The sequence below is a fragment of the Phaseolus vulgaris genome, chromosome 9 (genome assembly GCF_000499845.2).
Source record: "Phaseolus vulgaris cultivar G19833 chromosome 9, P. vulgaris v2.0, whole genome shotgun sequence".
NCBI lineage: Eukaryota > Viridiplantae > Streptophyta > Magnoliopsida > Fabales > Fabaceae > Phaseolus > Phaseolus vulgaris.
In genome coordinates this window covers 29,694,521-29,713,052 of record NC_023751.2, presented here as the reverse complement: position 1 = coordinate 29,713,052, position 18,532 = coordinate 29,694,521, and the positions used below count along the sequence as shown (strand labels likewise).

The 18,532-nt window shown below is 33.9% G+C and overlaps 1 long non-coding RNA gene across 1 annotated transcript; it reads right to left on the bottom strand.

Moving 5' to 3' along the window:
• Positions 1-10,431: 10,431 nt before the first annotated feature.
• On the bottom strand, positions 10,432-11,655 carry LOC137822099 (uncharacterized). The gene is made up of 3 exons (XR_011082917.1): positions 11,579-11,655; positions 11,038-11,256; positions 10,432-10,911 (listed from the first exon to the last, which is right to left on the bottom strand). It is a non-coding gene; the product is annotated as an uncharacterized lncRNA (long non-coding RNA).
• Positions 11,656-18,532: the final 6,877 nt, after the last annotated feature.

Sequence of the window (18,532 nt, the reverse complement as noted above, 5' to 3'; positions counted from 1 at the left end):
TTTGAGACTCTTATGTTATATGTGGAGTTTGAAGTTCATTAGTGTTATGTATGGTTGATGTTCTTTAGACATATGTTGGGTTTGGAGTCTTTGCTTTGCATGTTGAAATAGGGCTTTTTATACTTGTTTAAATGGATTCTTGATTTTCTTTTAGTCTTGACAATAAAATAAACTTATTGATATACTTGATAAAAATAAATTAATGAAGTAGGATGAGAATGTAGTGTTGTGTTGAAGTGATTTAGTTTCGTTTTAGAGTTGTCGAATTTAAGAAAACTTAAGCAAAAGTTTTGTTTAAGTCATTCTAGTGAGTGTGTCTTTAGACACTTTCGTTTAGTGGAACTATTTTTTCTCAAGCAAAGTAGTTTTTCCTTTTTTTTTTTTCTTAACATTAGGTTATGTATGTGTATGTTTGTGTGCATAAATTATTGAATTGTATGATTGGATGTTTTATTGCTTTATTTAAAGTGAATGACATGTTTATGTGTGATGTGAATTTTGTATGTTGAAGGAAGAAATATGATTTGATTTGGAATGTATATGAATAATAATATATGTTGAGTATACATAAGATAAATAAAAGAGACTATATTTTAGAGGACTTGAAAACACTTATCTTTTGATCCCATTTATAGAATTTTGATACAATGGGTAGAGGGAAGAGCAAAGATCAAGAGTCAAAACTAGAGACCTGGGTACCAAAGATAGGTACAACACATGGGTACAACATATAATAGTTTTCTAATAAACTACTTACTACCTATATTTAATACATATTCTTTCCCCCTCAAGTTGGAGCATACAAATTATATGTAAAATTGATCTTGCGTAGTCAACATCAATATATATTTTCATGGATAAGTCTTCCCCTTTCTTGAATAACAATCATTTCCTTGGAAAGACTTACTAAATAATTATATTTACTGCTTGCAAGTGTCTTTCTCTTGGATCATGCATGAATTGGCTAACCACACTAACTGCATAAGTTATGTCTGGCCTAATGTGTGATAAATAAATGAGTTTTTTCACAAGTCTTTGATATTGTGTCTTCTCCACCTTTGGATTTTCCTCATCATTCCCAATCCTATGATTTTGCTCTATTGGCACTTCAGTGGTCTTGCAACCCAGCTTACCAGTCTCTTTGAGGAGATCAAGGATGTATTTTCTTTGAGAAAAAAAGATGCCCTGTCTAGAGCAAACAACCTCTATTCCAAGGATGTACTTCAACTTTCCAAGATCCTTCATCTCAAATTGAGTAGCCAGTCTCTCCTTCAAAGTTTGTTTTTCAATCTCATCATCACCTGTAATAATCATATCATCTACATACCACCAAAAGTATAGTCAGTTTACCATTCTGAGAATGTTTTATAAACAAAGTATGGTCACCTTGGCTTTGTCAGCACCCCAAAGATACCACAGCTTGAGTGAACCTTCCAAACCAAACACGAGGTGATTGTTTAAGACCATGGCAAATCCCTGGTTGCTTGTTTGATCTGTTTGAATATGAATCAACACCTGCAAAACAGAAACTATGCAAACACAGAGCATATATAGCAGCAGGTTATCAAGGCACACACATTTTTTGCACAATGAAAACAACAGAAAAACCATTCCAAAATAGTGCCAAAATCAGTGAATGTAGCAACAACAAAAACAGATTGAATGCAGCAGAATATAAACTTCAAATCAGAGTTTGTAGTAGCAGCATACACAACACATAAACCAACACCTTCTCCCCCTATTTGTCTTCACAAATAGAATGAAAAAAGTGATAAAAAAAAAGAAAATTAAGAAAGAAATTGTCCAAAAATTAAAGCAAGATAAGCATAAACAATAATTAAACTTTGCTTCAATCTTCCTTTCCATACTGCAGTTCAAATAGTTGGTTTTGAACAACTTCAATTTGTTCATCAAGGTTCTGGAAACATGTATCCATGCTTTGGAATCTATCATCAAATTTATGAAAATTTGTAGCACCTAATTCATGGAGATTCCTTTGGTTTTTGGTAAAACTGTCCATCTTATTAACCATAAACCTCTCAAAAGGAGACATTGAAAGAATCCTTTCTCCTTGATTTCCAACACTTGTTCCAGCACCTATATCAGCAACAACATGTTCTTCTTGAGCATCAACTCCAGCACCTTCAGTAGCATCAAGATCTTCCTCTTCTTGTCCAGCTTGCACACTACTTGAGGAACCACCTTGATCACCATCTTTGCTCACCCATTTTCCCCCAATCTTGGTGAAACCCATCTTGCTAAGTGAACCATTGTTCACTTCAAGAGATGATTTCACAACTTCAGTCTGTTCTTCCTCAAGGTCCACTTCAAAATAATTCAAGAATTTAGAAATCAATACAACATATGGATAGTGATAATCACTTAACCTCATTGATTTCTACATGTGTTCCTTGATGATGTGGATCCAATTGATCTTTTGACCTTGTTCATAATGCAATACATGTAGACAAGATCTTCCTCAGTAAGCACAGAATGATTGCTCCCCCTAACTGTGAGCATCCATGTCACAATCAAGGCAATTAGCTTTTCATTCAATTTAAGACCTCCCACTGAAAAATTTCTCACTTTAGCTTGAGGATTCTTCAAGCAATTCTTGTAAAACTGAATTTTTTTAAATTCCTCCACCACACCAATGTTCCCTTTGTTGATCCGCAGCCCTGCATACTTTAATCTGGTGATGGCAGTCCATACTTCATGTGTAATCTCCATATCAACCCCTTTTACATGAGAAACAAGGTTATTTCCAACAAATTGAAGGTTGGTATAGAATACCCTTATAAGATCAAGATATGTGTTCCCTGACATCTCCAAGAACCTCTTCAGCATCTGTTCCTTGAGAAGACTTCTCAACTCAGCCAGCTTCTACTCCTTTAACCAGTTGAAAGAGATAAGCTTTGGGTTGTTTATTGTCTTCCTACTTGTTTCATGAAGATATTTCTCAATCTTTTCATCTTCTACCGAGAACCATGCCTCAATGCGTCCTCCCCTTCTTACAACCCTTGTTTTGATCCTCTTTGATGAAGGGGGTGTGGGTTCCATGAAGACAAAGAGAAAAACAGAGAAGCAAAAAAGAGATTTTTGGGGAAATTTACAACAACAAGAGATGTCGTAATGGGTTGTTTTTGTGAAGTGAAACAACTACATATTAGTTTATATAGTCACAGAAGACAGTTCCAATCCTTGGCATTTAGTGGGTTTTAGTCTTTAAGAAAGAGAATCTGGTCCAAGACTACATAGTGGCACGCCACTCAGTGGCAAATTTCACATGGAAGCACATGAATACTTTGACTAGTCATAAAGGTTCTTAATTTTCCAAGAAATTATGGAATATATTCTATTTACGATAAAAGTAACACCCTTCTGAACGAAATTAAACCCATGATAAATGCACTTTGACCCATAACTGCTTGGGGAAAGAATCTGCAACCGACAGAATGCAATAAAAAATTAATTCAATTTAATGCAGTGTTGTCAGAGGGAAATAATCAGTTGTTTTTCTGTGACAGCAACTTAAGCATTTCAAAGATTTAGAATTGACAGGCAAAGATGAATTAGAAAGGAAGGCTTCATATACACATTTCATAGATGAAAGATAAAGACATCAATCAATATTTTTCATACTACATAATTAAAGAACAATTCAAGAGAAGAAAATAAAAACAAGGAAAGTCTTATCCTTTTGACAAAGTAGTTCTCTCAATAAGTCATTGTCCATGATCAAGAAATTTCACTTGGCCTCCAAAAGGATTAAGCTGGTACAACACAGTAATTGGAAGTCCAGAAGGTTCCTTCATAAGCTTGATCTTGTGAAACAAGACTCCTTGATCTCTTAGTAATCCTGCACAATTATGAAATCAAGCAACAAGATTTGGTCCCCTTACAAATGTGGGTCCTTTGGCATTAACTTCATCATATGGAACCTCAAAATTCTTGCAGAATCTTACGGAGTGACCTCTCTTCATGCAATAAAAGCATGTAACAACCGATTGTTTCGATTTTTCAATCGGTTGTTTTTTTGGCAGTTTTGAAAAATACTTTGAAAACTCATTCTTCTTGCTCTGTGGATTAAAACCTAAACCTACTTTTCCAAAAACACAATTTTGAGATGCCAAGACATTCTCAAAGTTGGATTTACCCTTTGAAAGCCTATCCACAGTTTTCACAAGATAGTGAACTCTTTTTTCAAGAGATTCACAATTTTTCACAAACAAGAGAGTCACACTTGCAAGAAGAGTTTTTGTAAAGCATTTTCAGATTTTCAAAATCAGTTTTTGAATTCTCCAACTCTTTTTCCCAATGCCTTGACTTTGTTTTCAAGCCAGTTATTCAACCCTTTCAATCGGTTGTTTAAGAGTTTCAAACTATTAGCTTCCTCATGTGTTACTTTAAAATCTTGAAGAAGTTGACTATAATTTTCAGCATTTAAAGAAGTACAAGAACTTACACTACTTGCATCATCCTCTTCCTTGGCCATCAAACACAAATTAACTTCTTCATCTTCACTTGATGAGGAGTTTGATGAAGAGACATCATTTTCATTCCAAGCAATGTAGGCTCTTTTTGATTTTGCTTTCTTTTCCTTCTTTCTTGACTTTTTCTCTTTATTTGGGCATTCAACCTTTATGCGCCCCTGCTCTCCACAACCATAACAAGTATAATTGTTAGCATTAAAATCACTAGTTTTCTTGTTGCCATACATTTCTTTATTTGAGTCTTTGTTGCGGTTCTTCTTCAAGAATTTGCTGAACTTTTTGGACAACAAACTAAGAGTTTCTCCTTCACTCTCATCACTTGAAACTTGATTGTTCTTGTGCTTGACAGTTTTCAAGGCAATGTTTCTTACATGCTTATCTTCACTCTCTTGAATGTTGAGTCTATTAATCTCTAACTCATGCTCCTTAAGCTTTCCAAGCAAAGAGGCTGTAGTCAAAGATGTCAAGTCCCTTGATTTTGAGATAGCCGTGACTTTAGGTTGCCAAGATCTATCAAGACATTTGAGAATCTTGATATTCAACTCTTTTTTGTCAAAGACCTTTCCAAGTCACAGAGTTTATATAGTCACAAATTGACAATGTGAGTGAACCGCTTTTGAACATCCGCAATTGATTCTTCTTTGAGCATTCTAAACATCTCCTTTATGAGTTACCTCTAGATTATCCTACATCTCCTTAGAAGATCCGCATTGAGAGACCCTGAAAAACTCATCAAAATTTAAGGCAGAGGTGATAATATTTTTTGCAATGCAATTAAACTTTGCTCTTTTGTTTTTTGCATCAGTCCATTGGGACCAAGGTTTTTCAATAAAAACACCTTCCTTTTCAAGCTTAGGAATAAAATTACCATTTTTAATTGCATCCCATATTCCTTTATCAAGAAATTCAACAAAGATCTTCATACGTACCTTCCAAAATTGGTAATTCAAACCACAGAACAAAGGTGGTCTGTTTATTGATGCACCCTCCCCAAAGGGTAATTTTTCAGCCATAAGAAAAATATTTTTATGATCAAACTTGATCAAGCTCTTGATGCCAATTTTTAGAATATATGGCCTTAAACAAGAGGGGGGGGGGGGGAAATTGTTTATGAAAATTTTTCACAAACCTTGAAGGTATAATGAAGTTTCAAAGCAATCAAATGTTTAAGTTTATTAACAGAAAATCAACCGGTTGTTTTTGCGATTCAACCAGTTGTTTATATCAGCAGAACTAAAAACAACTTAAAAGCATAATTTAAATGAGTTCAGGGTAAGAGAAAAGCACAACAAGCAATTTATATTGGTTCACTCTTATCCCAAGAGCTACATTCAGTCCCCAGAAAACACTGGGTATCTACTATGCAATCAAAATCCATATTACAAACACACCACCAAAGAAGTGACCTTGAACACCTCAAGTCACACACTCCCTTTGGCACACAAACACCAAAGAAATCAGAATACCCTCTGATTCTGCACTTACACACCAATATTCAGAAATACAAAAAGGATTACAACAATCCTACTCCACTTCTTTGAGAAAACCCAAAAACTTGTATGTAAATCTTGAAAACTCAAATATGTTTTCACACTTTTACAAATGTCTCAAAACTGTTATCTAACTTTAAAAGAGTATAACTTCCTCTTTAAATACTCTAAAATCTATTAAAAACGTTTAAAGCAGGAGCCTATTCAGTTAGAAAACATTTAAAGCTTATTTGCAAACATAACAAAAATTATGTTAGTGGATTTTCAACAAACAATCGCTTGAAATCACAAAACAACCGATTGAATTGGTTTGATAGTAAAGTCAACCAAGTCAAACAACTTCAAAACCTTTTCAAAAACCTCTAAGTGATAAATAACCGATTGAAACGACAAAACACCAGGTTGTTTTACCACTTCTTCATAAAACAATCTTTTTCAAAAAGGTTTTGATTCCAAACTATTTTAGATTCAAACAAATAGTGGACTACACATCATTCTACCCAAACCCCACCCACACACTCAACAACTCCAACCTTCCATCAAACACCATGGATTTGGAGACATCAAAGCTTCAAGATCATCCTTGTATACTTCTCATTCCCTTCATTAATAACACCATAACCAGGTGGAATCTCCATGTATACTTCTTCTTCCAAGCTTCCATGCAAGAAGACATTTTTAACATCAAATTGATGCATCCCCCAACCAAAGTATGCTTCCAAGGAGAGAATAATCCTGACTGTATTGATCTTTGCCAATGGAACAAAAGTCTCCTCATAATCGATCCCATAGGTTTGAGTATACCTTTTTGCAACCAACCTTGCTTTATACCGATCCATTGTTTCGTTAGACTTATACTTAACTATGTATATCCACCTACAACCCACTGCTTTTGGTCTGTCTACAATCTCCCAAGTCTCATTCCTTTCTAATACACTCATTTCTTCATTCATGGCTCGAATTCAGTTCTCATCTTTTAAGGCTTCTTGTACTAATGTAGGGATTCTGATAGAATCAATAGCGGAAAGAAAACTTCAGTGTTGCATAGAAAGTTTTTCTGTAGACACAAATTGGGATGTAGGATATTTGGCACAAGATCTTTTTTCTGTTCTCAAGGCAATAGGTAAATCATTTAGGTTAGGTTCAAAAGCAGTATTTTAAGTGTCCTCAAGAGTCTCGCAGGTATGAGTTCTTACCTCCGGTTCAGACAATTGAAGTTGTTCTTCGACTAGAACGGGTTCTTGTTGCGTTTGCTGATATTGTTTTCCAAAATATTTGTCCTTATTATTTTTCCCTGGTAATGATGTTGGTGCATGGTCTTTGTCATCCTCCCTAAGAATAAAATCTTGCAACAAAGGAAAAGGTGGCAATTCAAGATCCTCAGCTTCTTGAATACTCTCCCCCTGAAGCTGAGAACTAGGAAAAAAATACTTTGTTTCATGAAAGGTGACATCCTTGGAAACATAGACTTTACAACTTTGAGGGTGATAACATTTGTACCCCTTTTTTGTTGGGAAAATAACCGATGAAGACACATTTGATGACGCGAGGATCTAACTTACCCTGATAAAGACTATGAACATGGACAAAAGCAGGATAACCAAAGACATGATTTTGAAGACTAGTCAACATGGGAATAGAAGGACAAAATGTGGTCATAAACTGAGTAGGAGTAACACCCTCTAGAACCCGAGAGGGTAATCTATTAATCAAATAAGTGGCAGTCAGGACTGCTTCCCCTAGTAAGATCTAGGAACAGACGTTTGGAAAATAAAACTCTAGTAACATCAAGGAGATGACGATTTTTTCTTTTAGCAACCTCATTTTATTGAGGAGTGTCCACACTAGTTAATTCATGAACAACTCCGTTTTCCTAAAGGAACTTCGAAAGGTTTTGGTTCACATATTCTTTTCCATTATTAGAACACAATCTCTTAATTGGACTTTCAAATTGTGTTTGAATCATTTTGTAAAACATTACAAACAAGTGAAAAACTTCAAACTTATCTTTCATGAGGAATATCTAGGTAACCCGAGTACAATCATCAATAAATGAAACAAACCATTTTGCATCTGAGATATTAGGAATAGGTGAAGGTCCCCAAACATCTGAATGAAGAAGATCAAAAGATTTAGAACTTTTACTACCATTGGGAAGAAAAGTTGTCCGATGGTGTTTAACAAACTGACAAACATCACAATGAAAAGACTCAACAAACACTTTTGTAAATAAAACAGGAAATAAGGACTTTAGGGTACTAAATGGAGGATGGCCAAGACGTCTGTGTTGATGTCATATCTGAGACGATGACCAAGATTCATGACTTTGCTGAAGATTAGAAATTTGTGCCTGTAGTCTTGCACACTTTTTATTTTCTTCATGTTGTAAATAATATAACCCGCATTTCTCTTTAGCAATTCCAATAGTCTTCCCCATGGTAAATCCTGAAAAATATAATGGGAATGAAAAAATACCACTGCACAATTTGAATCTTGGGTAACCTTTTGAATAGACAAGAGGTTATTGGATAATTTGGGAATATTAAGCACATTTTTTAAAGGAAAGGAAGATTGAAGGTGAATGTTACCACGACCATTAACGGGGGTATTGGAACCATTAGCAACAATAATATATTGGTTACCATATAAAGCAGTGTATGATGAAAAATAAGAGGAATGAAGTGTCATATGATCAGTAACATGAGAGTCTATAATCAAGATATTTTCAATACTAGAAGCATCAAAGGATAAAAAACTAGAACTCTTACCACTCAGTTAGGGAACAATAACTAAATGTCTTACTAAGGGAGTCCATGAGACCTCCATGAGAGCTCAAAACCAACCCAGCTTTGCAGATTGGCAAAATTTGGTCCAGTTCACACAAAAAAGTTTGTTGATAAAATTTATTTTCCGATGGCTGGTGGGAGTTTCTGGCAATTGGCGACGGCAACAGTCGACGGTGGTGGTCGACAGCGGCGACGGTCAATGGCAGTGGCAGTAACGCTCAATGGTGCAAGGAGGTGGTCAATGGAGAAAAGATAAGGATAAAAAAGTTGCAAAAATAATTGCAGCAATGAAGGCTGCCCATGAAAATAATTGCAACAATGGAGGTTGCTAAAAAAAAAAATTGCAAGCAAAGACTCCCAGATCAGGAGCTCTGATACCAACTTGCAAGAAATAGATGAAATATATTTCTGAGATGTTTTACAAATGTGATTACAGTCCCAATTTATAGACGATTTACAATCTAATTAAGGAAAAAAATAATAGGTAATGAAAGCAAGAAATAATTGGTGATTAAAGCTGTCCAAATCAAATTAAATCAAATCACTAACAAATTTGTCCTAATAAATAGAAAATAAAATTTGCACTTATTTACAGAATAATTCTCCTGATTATGCAACACTACTTACTACCTATATTTAATACATATTCTTTTCCCCTCAAGTTGGAGCATACAAATTATATGTACAAGTTTGGGACAAATAAATTCAAAATAAAGTTCCCTTAATGATTTTGTTAATATATATGTATATTGATCATTGGATTTGACAAACTTAGTACAAATTTCCTTGGACACCAACTTTTCCCTAATAAATTGACAGACAATTTTTATATGTTTAGCTTACTCATGAAATACTAAGTTGGAAGCAATATGGAGTGCAACTTAGTTATTATAATACATCTTCATTTGTTCAATCTCACAAAAGTTATGTTATTGAAGGAATTATTTTACCCATACAAGTTCACAAGTAAGAGACACCATTGCCCTATATTCAACTTCAACATTTGATTGGACAAGTACATTTTATTTCTTACTTTTCCAATAAATAATATTTCTTCCAAGGAAAATACAATGTCTTGTAGTAGAACATCTGTTAGTAGGGGATCCTAGCTAATCAACATCACAATATCCATAAATTGGGTGTTTGCTTTATATTTGTATACTAGACCTTGTCCTTGAGCCTTTTTGAGTTATCTTGGGATACAAATGATATGGCCAATACAAGGAGAATAAATACACCACTTGCGAAAGACATATTAGTTCTAGTAGTAGTAAGATAAATAAGTTTTCTATATATTTTTTAATAAGATAAAGATTCACCTTGATCTGTCATTAATTTCCGATTTTTTGTCCTTAGGATTATCCACTGGTTTATAATCAATCATACATGTCTCTTTTAGGATACCTAGAGCATACTTCCTTTCAGAGATTACAGACCTTCTTTTGATTGAGCTACTTCAATACCCAAAAAGTATTTAAGGCTTCTTAGATCATTGGTTTGAAAATGTTTTCACAAGTTTTCCTTTAGCTGAGATATTCTAGCAACATCATTCCCTGTAATGACTATATCATCAACATACACTATTAAGTAAACACATTTTTCAGGAAAACTATAACAGTATAAAATTGAATGATCTATTTCATTGTGTTTTAGCCCCAAGGTTTGAACAATGTAGCTAAATTTTCCAAACCAAGCATGTGGTTATTGCTTTAGACAATAAAGAGAGCGATGCAACTTACAAACCAAACCAGACTCACCCTTAGCAACAAACCCAAGAGGTTGTTCCATGTAGATTTCCTCTTCTAGATCTCCATGAAGAAAAACCTTTTTAATATCAAGTTGATAAAGTGGCCAATGACGAATAAGTTCCATGGCAAAGAAAAGATGAACAATAGTACTTTTTTCCACTGGAGAAGAAGTATCACTATAATCAAGGTCATTAGATATGAGTGTATCCTTTGGCAACTAATCGTGCTTTGAGACGTTCAACTTCACCATTGGGGCCAACTTTAATGGCATAAACTCATCGAAATCTAACTTTCTTCTTCTTAGGTGAAAGGGGAACTAACTCCCATGTGCTATTATGGTCAAGAGCTTTTATCTTTATAGTCATGATTTGTCGCCATCTAGGATGATCAAGTGCTTCATTCATATTTTTTGAAATAGTATAAAAAAACACAAAGGATATAAAAGAACGTTAGGAAGGAGACAACCAATGATAGATAAGAAAATTATAAATAAGATGTGGATTATGAGTAGAGCAAGTACCTTTCCAAAGGGCAATGGGCCAAGTTGAATCATCATTACTAGGAATCATGGTATTAAGTGACGATTGAGAAGAACTTTAAGAAGAGGATTCACCTTGAAGCATTGTACTAGTCGCTTGGATCAATAAAAGGATGTGATGATGGTTTAGGAGGATTTTTATCAACATTGAGATTGTCAAGAGCACAAGGAACAACATACATAATTAATGGTAGAAAAGACCTGTTGGATGGAATAAACATCTTGGATAAATGAAGAGAAGAAAGGAGTATGTTAAAAACAGGGGACTAGCATACATGTAATACTTCTTAGTTTCAAAATAGTGACAATGACACTCTTTTTGAAGCCAAGAATATCCCAAGACACATTTAAATACACGGGCAAAGAGTTTATCCAAATCTTGAGACAAATCATGAACAAAACATACACAACCAAACACACAGGGAAAATATGAAAGAGAGGATCATTTGGAAAAATACTAAAATAATGAGAGAAGAAGATGACATTCTGTTAATAAGAAAACAAGTAGTTAGGATAACATCACCCCAATGATAGATCAATATATTGGCACCCAGCAACAAGGTACGAGCAGTCTCAACCAAGTGTCTATTTTTCCTCTCTACAATACCATTTTGTTGAGATGAGTGAGCATAAGTAGACTAGTATAAAATGTGATGATAACTTAAAATTGCATATAAATTAGAGGAAAAGCACTCTTAGGCATTGTCACTTCTTAAAATTATAATTACTTGGCCAAATTAATTTTTGATTTCATTAAAAAGGGATGTAAAGTACCTAAAACCAAAAGATGAGACAAAACTTGGTCACCAAATATAAAAAAGGATAATAGAAAACAAAATTACATCTTGATTAAGTAGACCTTTTAGAAAAAGAAGATCTAACATGTTTTCCTATTTAACATGACTCACATTCTAACGTCTAAAGACTATCAAATTTAGGGACATTTTTTAAAATGTTGATAAGTGAGAATTTCCCGAACGATCATGTAAAAGTTTAAGAGACATAGATGTGAAACAAAACACACGTGGATTAGTTCCAAAATAGTATAAATCTGTATATTCATATCCTTCTCCAATCAATCGCCCCATATATACCACGTTCTTGTATAACAAATGAATTGACATCAAAGATCATTGAACAATTTAAAACACTTAGTTATTTGACTCAAAGAAATAAGATTGAAAGGATAATCAGGAACAAAAAGAACAAATTTTAGATTTAAGGAAGGAGAAAAGGAAACTTGACCAACCTCTTTTGAGGAAACTTTAGAACCATTGACTAACGTTATGAAATGATGAATGTTTTTATAGAAAGGAGATGAGAACACGACGGTATTACCAAAAATATGATAGAAGCACCTAAGTCAATTATTCATGAGTTTTGACTTTCCATGGATTGTGAGATGAAAGTTGTTGACAAGTTCGGATTGGCAAATGATTGTGCCAAGTTATTACATTTAATCCTCAGATATTCTTGGTATTATTCATTGAGAATTTAGGCCCAATAGCTTTAGCTTTATAGATATTAGTTGCCTTGTTAGGGAATCCATGCAAAGAAAAACAGTTCTCTTGAACATGATCCATTCTTTTACATTACGTGCATTGAGGTCGTCCTTACCAGCACGTTCTCCTCTAGCATTGCATCCTTTTCTTCCATATGTGGAAACCATGACAAAAGATTCTAAAGGCTCATGAACATTCATGCTTTGAAGTGTTGGAACTCGAAGGATTCGTGTCGTCAAGCTTTCAATAGATGGAACTTCATGACATATTAAAAGTTTATCTTTAACATGTTCAAAGTCTATATATATGGCATAAAGGATCATCACCATATAGAATTTGTCCAGCTTTTTCTTGATTTTGTCTAATGACTAAACCTCTAAGAACATCTTTAATTCTTCAACAGTAAATTGAGCTTCACTCATGATAGACATCATGTCATGTTCTGTTTGTTTAAGAGAGGCAAGGTTATTGGTAGAATTGTAAAGATGTTGAATATTGTTTTCAAAAATATTGAGATTTTTTTTCCAAAAAGAGTTACACGTTTTAAACTTCACCAGATAAGACTGAGATCAGTAGAGTGTGATCAAACTGTTCTAATACCAACTTAAGGTAAATAAAAGAGGCAAGGTAGTTTAAAGGGCTTGAAAGCATATTAGAAAACCCGATAATTCAGATCAATGGGTTGGAGACATTAATTGAATCTTTGAAGTCACTTATGAGAGGAAGTTGTCCTAAGAGAAGAAGTTGTCCTACTCTATTTGTATATTATGGAATTAGTTGAGTTTTTGGTGGATGTGTATGAAGCAGATGATGGAAGATAATGGAATATAGGGGAGAAGTTGTAACTTGGGAGAGTTTCAAAGCAAGATTTTTTGAATGGTATTTCCTTGACACTGCCATATATGTAAAGGAAATTGAGTCTATGCAGTTGAAATAGAGGAATCTTATACTCTCTGAACAGGCTACTAGGTTCAAACACCTAGCTAGATTTTACACTCATGCCATGACCGAAATTTGGAGGTACAAAAATTTTGAGAATGGATTGAAGCTAGAGCTTAAGGAAATGGTGATTCTTATGTTCATTAGAGAGTTTCCTGCTCCAGTGAAAAAACAAAGGTTATGAAAGGACTAAAAAGTAGTAGTAGGGCTACTACACCTTAGATGGGAAGACCTTCGAAGGGCAAACCCAAACATAGAGATCAAAGGAAGCTTTACTCTAGACCTCAGTCTCATTAAGGTCGAAGCTCCATTTTTTAGTCACAGTCTGCCATTAAATGTTTCAAGATGTTTTGACCTCACATGGATAGGTTATGTTCTGAGACAATTCTAGATGTTACTTGCACCAAATGTAATAAACATGGTTATGTAATAAAGGATTTTAGAACTAAGTTAGGAGCAACCCTTTCTAATGGAATGCAACAAGTACCACAAGCAATGAACCAAATACCTAGAGTAACTGGTAGTGTATTTGCCATTAGTGGAGATGAAGCTTCACAATTAGATAGTCTTGTGAAAGGTATGTGTTCTATGTCTAAGGCACAATTATCTATATTGTTTGGTTCTAGGACAACCCATTCTTTTATGTCAGCTGGGTGCAATATTGAGTTGGTGGATTCTACACCAACTTGGGGTGCTATAATAACTTCCCCTATGTGTCCAATAGTTGTGGTTGGATGAAAATATAACTAATTTAATTTGTATGCCTTTAAATGATTTGATGGTTATCCTAGGAATGAATTGGTTGTCTACCAACCTTATCCTTATATATTTGGGCTAGAAGAAGTTAATTTTGGCTTAACATTTTAAAAAGGAGGTACAAATAGGAGCAAAGTGTTTCATGCTTTTGGTATGTACTACAACGGTAGATAAATCAAAAAAGAATATGATTTTGGTCAACGAATTTATGGATGTGTTCCGCAAGGATATTCCAAATCTTCCACCTAAGTGAAATAGAATTTGTATCAATATGATCAGTGAAACATGTCTTGTTTTCATTACTCCGTATAGAATGAAACCAACTAAGCTGGCTAAGTTAAAGAAACAAGTAAAAGATTTGTTAGAGAAACAATTCATCAGACCCAATGTTTTCATATGGGGCTCTTATATTGTTAGTGAAGAAAAATATGGTTAGTCTTGTCTATGTATCAACTACAAACAACTAAACAAACTAACAGTCCAGAACAAATATCCTCTCTCCAAGATTGATGTTCTTATGGATCAATTGCGTGGGGTAGTTATCTTTTCCAAGATAAATCTAAGATCAGGTTATCACCAAATTCTGGTTAAAGTCGAAGATATTTCAAAGACAACCAACCTTCAAATCAAGGTATAGTCACTATGAATTTATGGTTATGCCATTTGGAGTGATCAATGCTCCAACAATCTTCATGGATTATATGAATTGAATCTTAAGACCTTTCATTGATAAGTTTGTGGTGGTATTAATAGATGATATCTTAATATACTCATGTCGTCGGGGGAACATGCATATCATCTTAAAATTGTTTGAATATTTTAAGAGAAAAACAAATTATATGAAAATTTATCAAAGTGTGAGTTTTGGATGTTTGAAGATAGATTTTTGGGGCATGTTATCTCAATTCAAAGGATATTAGTAGACCCTTCTAAAGTAGAAGATGTTATACAATAAGGACATCCTAAGAATGTTATTTATATTAGAAGTGTTATGGGATTATTGGGGTATTGTCGGAGGTTTATTCAAGGTTTTTCCAAGATAGGGGCTCTTTTAACTCATTTGATCAAGAAAGATCATATGTTTACTCTAACAGAGTAATGTGAAATTTGCTTCGAAGAGTTGAAAAGAAGGTTAACCATCCCTAATCTGAGTTAACCTTTTGATGTTTTTTGTGATGCTTCTTATCAAGGATTGGGGTGTATTCTAATGCAAGATAAGAATGTCGTTGTCTATTCCTTGTGAAAATTGAAAGTGCATGAAAGAAATTTTCCAACTCATGATTGGAGTTGGTAGAAATTGTTACGATTGAAGATTTGGAGATATTACCTTTATATAGCTCATTTTGATTTGTTCAACGATAATAGAAGGTTAAAATATTTGTTTGACCAGTTCAACATGAGATGGAGAAGGTGAATATAATTTCTCAAAGATTATGATTTTCAGTCATTGTACTATCATGGGAAAACAAATGTTTTTGAAGATGCATTGAGTAGGAAGAAAACTCAAATGGCTACACTTATGGTCAGGGAATTGAAATTGATTGAGATTTTAGAAATTTGAACTTGGAGGTTTTGGTATTGTTTGGTCATATTAGTTGTAACATGCTTGTTATAACAATTGGGTTTTTACAAAACAAAGCAAATGGGAAATCCTAAATTGAAAGGCATCTTAATTTTGTTAGGCACTAAGAAAACTAAAGATTTATCCATGAGAGTGGATGGTATCTTAAGGTTTCAAAACATAATATGTGTGCTCAAGCATGGAGAATTAAAGCAAGTGATGTTATCTAAGAGTCATAAAAGCAAGTTCAATTTACAACCGGGTATGACCAAAATGTATCAAGATCTCAGGAAATCCTACTGGTGGCTGAGTATGAATGTGGATGCATGTTGTACTTTCCAGAAATCTAAAGTTTAGCATCAACTACTAGGAGGTATGTTGACCCAGCTAGACAATCCCAATCTAGAAGTGGGATAACATATCCATGGATTTTGTTACTCATTTGCCACAAATTGTGAGGACGCATGATTCAATTTGGGTAATCATGGAAAAACTCATGAAGATTGCACATTCTCTACCTATAGTTCTGATTATTTCTATGCAGAAGCTAGCCTAAACATATATTAATCAAATAGTTAGATATAGTAGAGTTTACCTATAATAATAGTTATCAAGCAAATATAGGTATGACTCCTTACGAGGAGTTATATGGAAGAAAATGTAGAGCACCCCTATGTTCATTTTAGGATGGGGAAATGTATTGTTTGGGTCAGACTTAATACAACAAAGTCAAGATGATTTAAGAAAGGTTGAAGACATCTTTAAGTAGATAAAAATCTTATGCAGATCAAAGGCAAAAGACCTTTGGAATTATCTGTAGGAGAATACGTTTTTGAAAGTCAACATTCACATGTGAAGGAAGAGCTATCAAGTCAAAGAAGTTGATTCCAAGGTTCATAAGACCCTATCAGATTCTTAGGAGAATATGCCATGTTTCATATGAGCTTGCTTTACCTCCTCTTCTAATCAACATTCGCAACATCTTCCATGTATCACCATTGAGGAAGTATGTACATGATCTTAAACATGTCTTACAATTTGATTTAATGCAGATAAAACAATATTTATATTTTGAAGTGAAGCGTGTTAGAATTTTAGGCTCTCAAGTAAAGAAACTTCATGGTAGAAGTATCAACATGGTCAAAGTTTTGTGTGACCTTAAATATGGAGATTCCACTTAGGAGATGGAAAAGACTACACGAGAATCAAACCCTAGTCTCTTCCTTGGTAAGACAGTTTTCGAGGATGAAATTTTTTGTAGTCAGGGCTAATGTAAGATCCCATTTCCATCTTTTCACTTTCACACACATGCACACCTTTCTCTTTCCTTCTCCCCCTCTAAGTATTTGCTCTGCCTTCTCTCTACCTTCATCCCTTCAAGCTTCCTCTCTTTTAGAATTCAACCATGTTTCATAATAGCTAGCGAACTAGGGATAATTCTCAAATGAGTATTTCTATCTCAAAGCTTCTAGATATTAAGAGACTTTTTTGCTTAAGTAGGAGTTTCTATAGAGTTCATTGTTACATGCAAGTTGGAAACTCTTAAGCTAACTTAAGAAGAACTTTTCTTGCACGTGCATATGACGTTCTTTAGTTGCATGTAGAATGTGAAGAACTTTTGTTACATGTGTGGTTGAAATTTTTCAGTTGCATGTAGAATAAGAAGATGTGTGGTTGACATTTTTCAGTTGCATGTAGAATAAGAAGAATTTATGTTGCATGTGCATTTGATGTTCTTTATAAGCATGTATAATCTAAATAAATTTTGTTGCATTTGATGTTGTTTATAGGCATGTATAATCAAAAGAACTTTTGTTGCATGTGTGTTTGATGTTCTTTAGTTGCATGTAGAATATGATGAATTTATGTTGCATGTGTATTTGACGTTCTTAAGTTGCATGTAGAATTTGAAGTTCATGTGTCACGTGTAAGCTGAAGGCTTTTTCGTTGTACGTGAAGTCCAAAGTCCATCGTTTTTATGTGATGTTGATGTTCTTAAGGTGCACATTAAGTCTTTACTTTGCATGTTGAACTAGGTTTCTTTCATACCTGTTTCAGTGGAGTATTCATTTTCGTTTAGTCTCAATAGGAAATTAAACTCATTGTTTTACTTGAAAGGCATAAATTTATAAGTAGGATGGGAATGTTGTTCTGAGTTTAAGTGATCTAATTTTGTTTTAGAGTTGTCGAATTCAGGAACACTTAAGTGAAGGTATTATCTTAGTCACTTCAATAAATGTTTTGTATAATAAGTGTTTTGTATGATACCCTCACTTATCAAATTTGAAGTGCTTAAGTGGAGGTTTTGTCTAATGTCCATATTCAAGTAGTTTTTCCTATTTGTTTTTTAGTATTATGTTATGTATATGCATGTTTATTTGCAAAAGTTATTGAATTGTGTGCTTGAATTCTTAATTGATTTATTTAAAGTGATTTGTAATATGTACATGTAAGGTGAATGCAAATGGCATGTTTTATATATGTGTAAATTTTGTATGATGAAGGAAGACATACTATTTGAGTTGGAATGTATATGCATAAGAATATATGTTAAGTATGTTGTGATATGCATGAATGAAATGTGTGAAAATTAAGGTCACAAATGTGGGATGATATGTGAACCATGACTGAATGTATCTATTAAATAAAGATCTATGTTGTAGTAAAGACCCCTACCTTTATTGATGATCTAAATAGATGAAGACATCATTAGGTGGTG